Source organism: Gorilla gorilla, chromosome 18, assembly GCF_029281585.2.
Source record: "Gorilla gorilla gorilla isolate KB3781 chromosome 18, NHGRI_mGorGor1-v2.1_pri, whole genome shotgun sequence".
Taxonomy (NCBI): domain Eukaryota; kingdom Metazoa; phylum Chordata; class Mammalia; order Primates; family Hominidae; genus Gorilla; species Gorilla gorilla.
This window is the reverse complement of record NC_073242.2, coordinates 103,403,094-103,412,368: the sequence shown is the minus strand read 5'-3', so window position 1 is coordinate 103,412,368 and position 9,275 is coordinate 103,403,094. Positions and strand designations below refer to the sequence as shown.

General features: G+C 37.5%; 1 pseudogene; it reads left to right on the top strand.

Moving 5' to 3' along the window:
- The first annotated feature begins 552 nt into the window (after positions 1–552).
- LOC101126514 (small ribosomal subunit protein uS2-like) lies at positions 553–1,440 on the top strand (annotated as a pseudogene).
- The last annotated feature ends 7,835 nt before the right edge of the window (positions 1,441–9,275 follow it).

Here is a 9,275-nt window from a genome sequence, read left to right as displayed (position 1 = left end):
TAACTGTGCTAGTTTCTTTGTCTATTTTAATTCTTATGCTGTATTATAGTTAGAGGGCATCTGTTTGTTATTCACCATGAACTCTTTTAGAGCAGGGATTGTATCTTAAATAATTGTCTAATCTCAAAGTTCATAATTTTTTGGCAACACCGGGAATATAACTTTCTTTACTAGAGCTATAACACACTATGAAGTACGAAGAGAGCACTTTTTAAAATTGTGAAACATGTTATGCATATAAAAGAATATAAAATTATGTATATGTGGAACTTAAATATGACTAGTACAACAAATACCCATGTATCCATTTTATTTATGTGTGTACACTCTTCCCTGTCCCCTGGAGGTGGCCATTATCTTTCACTAATTCTTCCTTTGATTTTATATAAATTTTTATAATACATATATGTATCCATAAACAATGTATGACTTGGTTTTGCATGGTTTTTTGCACTTTATATAAATAAAATTACGCTTTTCCGCACTACCTACAGAGGGGTCCATACAGCGTTGTTCTGGATTCCCGTTGTAACTTAAAGGGAAACTTTCACAATGTCTGGAGCCCCTGATGTCCTGCAAATGAAGGAGGAGGATGTCCTTCAGTTCCTTGCAGCAGGAACCCACTTAGGTGGCACCAAACTTGACTTCCAGATGGAACAGTACATCTATAAAAGGAAAAGTGATGGCATCTACATCATAAATCTGAAGAGGACCTGGGAGAAGCTTCCGTTGGCAGCTCGGGCCATTGTTGCCATTGAAAACCCTGCTGATGTCAGTGTTATATCCTCCTGGAATACTGGCCAGAGGGCCATGCTGAAGTTTGCTTCTGCCACTGGAGCCACTCCAATTGCTGACCGCTTTACTCCTGGAACCTTCACTAACTAGATCCAGGCAGCCTTCCCGGAGCCACCGCTTCTTGTGCTTACTGACCCCAGGGCTGACCACCAGCCTCTCACGGAGGCATCTTATGTTAACCTACCTACCATTGCTCTGTGTAACACAGATTCTCCTCTGTGCTGTGTGGACATTGCCATCCCATGCAACAACAAGGGAGCTCACTCAGTGGGTTTGATGTGGTAGATGCCGGCTCGGGAAGTTCTGCGCATGCGTGGCACCATTTCCCATGAACACCCCTGGGAGGTCATGCCTGATCTCTACTTCTACAGAGATCCTGAAGAGATTGGAAAAGAAGAGCAGGCTGCTGCTGAAAAGGCAGTGACCGAGGAGGAATTTCAGGGTGAATGGACTGCTCCAGCTCCTGAGTTCACTGCTACTCAGCCTGAGGTTGCAGACTGGTCTGAAGGTGTGCAGGTGCCCTCTGTGCCTATTCAGCAGTTCCCTACTGAAGACTGGAGCACTCAGCCTGCCACGGAAGACTGGTCTGCAGCTCCCACTGCTCAGGCCACTGAATGGGTAGGAGCAACCACTGAATGGTCTTAAGGGGTCCCTGCATGGGCTCTTAAGCAACATGGAAAAATGGTTGATGGAAAATAAACATCAGTTTCTCAAATAAATAAATAAATAAATAAAATTACATGGCATGTATTCTGTAAAGTGCTTCATTTTTTAACAATATATTTTTGAGATTCATTGATGTTGCTGCATGCAGCTAATAATTCACTCAAGTTAATTGCTGTATGTTATTCCATTTTATTAATAGACCACAATTTATCCTTTCTACTGTTAATAGTCATTTGGATTTTTTTGTTATTCATACAAAAATACTCCTGTACATGTCTTTTGGTTACATACGCAAGGGTTACTCTAAGGCACATGTAGAAATGAGCTCCTACATCATAGAGTCTGGACACCAACTTTACTAGATAATGCCACACTTTTTTTTTTTTCCTAAGATGGTTGCACTACTTAACATTCATACTAGCAGAAGAGAGTTTGCTATTCTTTTAAAAAATTAATTTTGGTAAACATATGCATAACATACAATTTACCATCTTAACCATTTAAGTGTGGAGTTTAGTAATATTAAGTATATTCACATTGTTGAGCAACTAGTCTCTAGAACTTCTTCCTCCTATGAGACCAAAAGTCTATACCCATAAGATGATAACTCTCCCTTTCTTCCTGCTGCCTGCCCCTGGCAACTGCCATTGTACTTTTTGCTTCAATTAATTTAATTACTGTAAATACCTCATATAAGTAGAATCATAGTATTTGTCTTTTCGTGACAGTTTTATAGGTTTCATTCGTGTTATAGCATATGTCAGAATTTCCTTTTTTAAGGCTGGATAATATTCCATTGTATGTATATACCATGTTTTGTTTATCCATTCATCCATTGACTTGGTTCTTCTGATACTTGGGTGCTTCCACTTTTAGCTGTTATAAATAATGCTACTGTGAACACGGATGACCGATATCTCTTTCAGATTGTACTTTCAGTTCTTTTAGATATATATCCAGAAGTGGAATTGCTGGGTCCTATGCTAACTCTATTTTTTTGAGGAACTGCCGTAACCATCTACCATAGTGGCTTCACCATTTTACATTTCCACTAGCAGTGCACAAGGGTTGTAAATTTTTCATATTCTTTTTGATGGTAGCCATTATGATGGGTGTAAGGTGATAACTCATTGTTTTGATTTGCATTTTTCTAATGATTAATAATATTGAACATCTTTTCAATAATTGTGTGTCTTCTTCGGAGAAATGTCTATTTAACTCCTTTGCCCATTTAAAAATCAGGTTGTGTGGGTTTTGTCGTTGTGGAGTTACAGAGTTCTTTATTCTGAATATTAACCCCTTAACATATAGGTGATTTGTAAATATTTTCTCCCATTTGGTAGGTTGTCTTTCACTCTGTTGTGTCCTTTGTACAGATGTTTTATATTTTGATGTAATCCAATTTATCTACCTTGACTTTCATTGCTTGTGCTTTTGGTATCATATTTAATCATTGCCAAACCCAATTTTATGAAGTTTTCCTTTCTGTTTTCTTCTAAGAGTTTTATGGTTTGAGGTCTTATAATTCATTACGAATTTTGTATATGTTGTAAAGTAATGCTCTAACTTAATTTTTTTTTGTATGTGGATTTCTAGTTTTTCTAACACCACTTGTTGAAAAAACTATTCTTTCACCATTGAATGGATTTAGCATCCTTGTCAAAAATCATTTGATTGTATATGCAAGAGTTTATTTCTGAGCATTCTATTCTATCTCATTGGTCTATATGTCTCTTTATGCCAATACCACACTGTTTTGATAACCATAGCTCTCTAGCAAGTTTTGAAATCAGAAAGTGTGAGACCTCCAATGTTGCTCTTCTTTTTAAAGATTGTTTTGGTTGGCCGGGCATGGTGGCTTATGCCTGTAATCCCAGCACTTTGGCAGGCCCATGCAGGCAGATCATGAGGTCAAGAGATCGAGACCATCCTGGCCAACATGGAGAAACCCTGTGTCTACTAAAAATATAAAAATTAGCTGGGTGCGGTGGCACGTGCCTGTAGCCCCAGCTGCTTGGGAGGCTGTGGCAGAAGAATTGATTGAACCTGGGAGGCAGATGTCGCAGTGAGCTGACTGCACTCCAGCTTGGCAACAGAGTGAGACTCCGTCTCAAAAAAAAAGATTGTTTTGGTTATTCAGGGTTTTGAGACCCTGAGTATAAATTTTAGGTGGCTTCTTGTATTTCTGAAAAAAATACGCCATTAGGATTTTGGTAGGAAGTATATTGACCCTGTAGATTGTTTTAACAATATTAAGTCTTCCAATCCATGAACATGGGATGACTTTCCATTTATTTGTGTTGTCTTTAATTTCTTTCAGCAATGCCTTTGAGTTTTCAGTGTATAAGTCCTCTGCTTCCTTGGTTAAATTCATTCCTAAGTATTTTGCTCTTTTTGATGCTACTGTATATAAAATTGTTTTCTTAATTTCCTTTTCTGATTGTTCAACTGTTAGTTTATAGAAACACAACTGATTTTTGTGTGTTGATTTTATATCCTGCAACTTTGAAGTTAACTAGTTCTAACAGTTTGTATGTGTAGGCACATGTGCACACTTGAAGTTAACTAGTTCTAACGGTTTTTATGTGTAGGCACGTGTGCACACGTGTAATCTTTAGGGTATTCTACATATAAGATCATGTTGTCTGCAAGCAGGGACAATTTTCTTTCCTTTCCAATTTGGATGCCTTTTATATTTTTTTCTTGCTCAGTTGCTCTGGCTAGGACTTCTAATATACAACATAACACTTCTATTAATATGTTGAGTAGAAGTGGCAAAACTGAGCGTCCTCATCTTGGTCTTGATCTTAGAGGAAAAAAATTTCAGTCTTTCATCACTGAGTATGTTAGCTATGAGCTTTTCATGCATGAACTTTATTATATTGAGATAGTTTCCTTATATCCAGAGTTTATTGAATATTTTTATCTTGAAAGGATGTTGCATTTTGTCAGATTTTTTTTCACATTGAGCTGGTCATATGTTTTTTTCCCATCATTATGTCAATGCTTCATATGTTCTACCCAGTTTCTAGTTGTATATAGTAGAGGGAAGCGCAAGTCTGATAACAAGCATTCTACATGGCTGGAAGTCTCTAGATGTTGATTTTTTTCCAAATATCTTTAAAAATGTCTACTCACTGTTAATGATTAACATCTTGGATTCAGTTTTTTAACCAAGTATACTTGGTTATAATTCAGTTACATGTACATGTCTTTTGGTTACATACGCAAGGGTTTCTCTAAGGCATATGTAGAAATGAGCTCCTACATCACAGAGTTTGGACACCAACTTTACTAGATAATGCCAAACTTTTTTTTTTTTTTTCTAAGATGACTGCACTACTTAACATTCATACTAGCAGAAGAGAGTTTCCTATTCTTTTAAAAAATTAATTTTGGTAAACATATGCATAACATACAATTTACCATCTTAACCATTTAAGTGTGGAGTTCAGTAATATTAAGTATATTCACATTGTTATGCAACTATTCTCTAGAAATTCTTCCTCCTATGAGACCAAAAGTCTATACCCATAAGATGATAACTCTCCCTTTCTTCCTTGGTTATATTTCTATCATCATCTGTTTTGTATTTCTCTTGCTATTTCCTTTCTCCTTTTACCTTCCTTCCTTGCCTTATCTTCTGATTGTTTGAACTTTGTTGTTGCTGTCCATTTGTGTAGTTAAATAATATCTTAATCTTGTCTCCAAGTCATTGTTCTTACAACTCTTATCTTGTTCCTCAAAAATCATGTACAATCATTGTCGAAATAGTTTAATTCTACCTTTTGTTGTTAGTACCACAATTTATACATCATCATCATCGGTATGAATACTTTCATGGACATTATTTGTTTGCATTTACATTCATGTTTCCTTTTATTTGCTTACCATTTATTTTTGTATCTCAAGCCTCCTTTCTGGGGTTATTTTCCTTCTTCTTGAAGGGCATACTTTTTTTTTTTTTTTCTTTTGAGATGGAGTCTTGCTCTGTCACCTGGGCTGGAGTGCAGCTTACTGCAACCTCCACCTCCCAGGTTCAAGCAATTCTCCTGCCTTGGCCTCCCGAGTAGCTGGGACTACAGACATGTGCCAACACATCCGGCTAATTTTTTGTATTTTTAGTAGAGATGGGGTTTCACCGTGTTAGCCAGGATGGTCTTGATCTCCTGACCTCGTGATCCACCCGCCTTGGCCTCCCATAGTGCTGGGTTTACAGGCGTGAGCCACTGCACCCGGCTGGGCATACTTTTTTGATAGGAGAATTATCACGTTTTACTGAAACATACTAAAAAAGACATTGACAAATGGAAGTGTGGTTCTTGGATTTAAAAAATCAGTATTTTACAGATTTTTAAAAATATTTAAGTTGATCTATCAATTCAGTACAATCCCAATTGGAATCACAATCATTTTTTCAATACAACTTAAAAAAATGTAAATTAAAAAAAGTCCCGCTTTTATTTAAAGTTCAGGGGTACATGTGCAGGATGTACAGGTTTGTTACATGGGTAAACATGTGCCATGGTGGTTTGCTGCACAGATCATCCCATCACCTAGGTATTAAGCCCAGCATCCATTAGCTATTCTTTCAGATGCTCTCCCTCCTCCCACCCCCCAACCCTTTGACAGACCCAAGTGTGTGCTTTTCCCCCACTGCGTGTGTCCTTGTGGTTTCGTCATTCAGCTTCCACTTATAAGTGAGAACATGCGGTATTTGATTTTCTTTTCCTGCATTAGTTTGCTGAGGATAACGGCTTCCAGCTCCATCCATGTCCCTCCAAAGGACATGATCACACTCCTTGTTATGACTGCATAGCATTCCATGATATATATGTATCACATTTTCTTTATCCAGTCTATCATTGATGGGCATTTAGGTTGACTCCATATCTTTGCTATTGTGAATAGCGCTGCAGCAAACATGTGTGCATGTATCTTTGTAATAGGATGATTTATGTTCCTTTGAGTATATACCCAGTAATGGGATTGCTGGGTCAAATGGTATTTCTGCCTCTAGGTTTTCAAGGAATCACCACACTGTCTTCTATAATGGTTGAACTAATTTACACTCCCACCAACAGTGTAAAAGCATTCATTTTTCTCCATAACCTTGCCAGCATCTGTTGTTTTTTGACTTTTTGGTAATATCCATCCTGACTGATGTGAGATGGTATCTCATTGTGGTTTTGATTTGCATTTCTCTAATGATCAGTAATGTTTGAGCTTGTTTTTCATATGTTTAGCCACATGTATGTCATCTTTTGAGAAGTGTCTGTTCATGTCCTTTGCCCACTTTTTAATGGTGGTGTTTTTTTTCTTGTAAGTTTAAGTTCTTTATAGATTCTAGATATTACACCTTTGTCAGATGGATAGATTGAAAAAATTTTCTCCCATTCTGTAGGTTGTCTGTTTTCTCTGATGAGTTTCTTTTGCTGTGTGGAAGCTCTTTGGTTTAGTTAGATCCCATTTGCCAATTTTTGCTTTTGTTGCAATTGCTTTTGATGTCTTTGTCATGAAATCTTTGCCCGTGCCTATGTCCTGAATGGTATTGCCTAGATTTTCTTCTAGGGTATTTATAGTTTGAGGTTTTACATTTAAGTTTTTAATCCATCTTGAGTTAATTTTTGTATAAGGTGTAAGGAAGGGGTTCAGTTTCAATCTTCTGCCTATGGCTAGCCAGTTCAGCACCATTTATTAAATAGGGAATCCTTTCCCCATTGCTTGTTTTTGCCAGGTTTGTTGAATTTCAGATGGTTGTAGGTGCGTAGTCTTATTTCTGAGTTCTCTATTCTGTTCCCTTGGTCTATGTGTCTGTAACCACTACCATGCTGTTTTGGTTACTGTAGCCTTATAATATAGTTTGAAGTCAGGTAGCATGATCCCTCCATCTTTGTTCTTTTTTCTTAGGATTGTCTTGGCTATATGGGCTATTATTTTTATTCCATATGAATTTTAAAATAGTTTTTTTCTCATTCTGTGAAGAATGTCAATGGTAGTTTAATGGGAATAGCATTGAATCTATAAATTACTTAGGGCAGTATGACCATTGTTACGATACAGATTCTTCCTATTTGTGAGCATGGAATGTTTTTCCATTTGTTTGTATCATCTCTGATTTCTTTCATCAGTGGTTTATAGTTCTCCTTGAAGAGGTCCTTCACTTCCTTTCTTAGCTGTATTCCTAGCTGTATTTTATTCTTTTCGTGGCAATTATGAATGGGAGTTCATTCATGATTTGGCTCTGGGCTTGCCTGTTGTTGGTGTATAGGAATGCTAGCAATTTTCGCACATTGATTTTTGTATCCTGAGATTTTGCTGAAGTTGCTTATCAGCCTAAGAAGCTATTGGTTTGAGACAATGGGGTTTCCTAGATATCAGATCATGTCATTTGCTCACTAAGATAGTTTGACTTTCTTCCTATTTGAATACCCTTTATTTCTTTCTCTTGCCTGATTGAAGGGCATACTTTTAGAAGTTCCTTATACAGGCCAGGCGTAGTGGCTCATGCCTGTAATCCAAGCACTTTGGGAGGCCGAGGCGGGTGGATCATGAGGTCAGGAGTTCGAGACCAGCCTGGCCAAGATGGTTAAACCCCGTCTCTACTAAAAATACAAAAATCAGCCGGGCACAGTGGCGGGTGCCTGTAATCCCAGTTACTTGGGAGACTGAGGCAGGAGAATCACTTGAACCCAGGAGACGGAGGTTGCAGTGTGCCCTCTAGCCTGGGCAACAAAACAAGACTCCGTCTCAAAATAATAATAATAATAATTGTTTCATTACTTTGAAACATTATTCTCTTTATCTCTTATGGGTATTGAGAAGTCAGTAAATTCTAAATGTTATTTTATTAGTTTTCTAGTGTTCTTGATGGTTTCTCTTAAGGTATTCTTTTTGGTATTCTGCAGTTTCACTACATTGTACCTAGGTGCGGGTTTCTTACTTACCTGGCTTGGAATATGCTGTAATTCTAGGATCACTGGAATCAAGCTTTTCATTAGTTCTTAAAAATTCACAGCCTTTATCTTTTTAAATTTCCTCTCCTGCAGTTTCTCTATTTTCTTTCACTGGTATTCCACGTAGATATAGTTTAGACCCAATTATTCTGTCCTTTATACCTCTTAACATTTCTCTTATGTTCTCCATCTCTTTGTTTTCAAATTCTTGATAATGTCTTCATGTGAATTTTCCATTTCATAAATTCTCTCTTCAGCCACGATGAATCTGCTATTTAATCCAACCATTAAGTACTCTATTTCAACAGCTACACACACACACACACACACACACACACATATGCATACATATACACACATTTAGGTTTGGGGGTACTTGTGCAGGTTTATTATATGGATCAATTGTGTATTGCGGGGGTTTGGTGTACAGATTATTTCCTCACCCAGAGCCTGACAGGTAGTTTTTCTGCCCTCATCTTCCTCTCTCCCTTCACCCTCAAGTAAGCCCTGGTGTCCATCGTTACCTTCTTAGTGTCCATGTGTACTCGATGTTTAGCTCCTAATGAGTGAGAACATGCAGTATTTGGTTTTCTGTTCCTGTGTAAATTCACTTAGGATAGTAGCCTCTAGCTGTATCCATGTTGCTGCAAATGACATGATTTCATTATTTTTTATGGCTGTGTGGTAGTCCATGGTGTATATGTACCACATTTTCTGTATCCGGTCTACCATTAATGAGTATCTAGGTTGATTCCATGTCTTCACTATTGTGAATAGTGCTCAAAAGCTATATTTTAATGTCGAGAGTTCCATTTTTTTCCCAAATTTCTGTTAATTGCTGATACTCTCTTGTTGCTT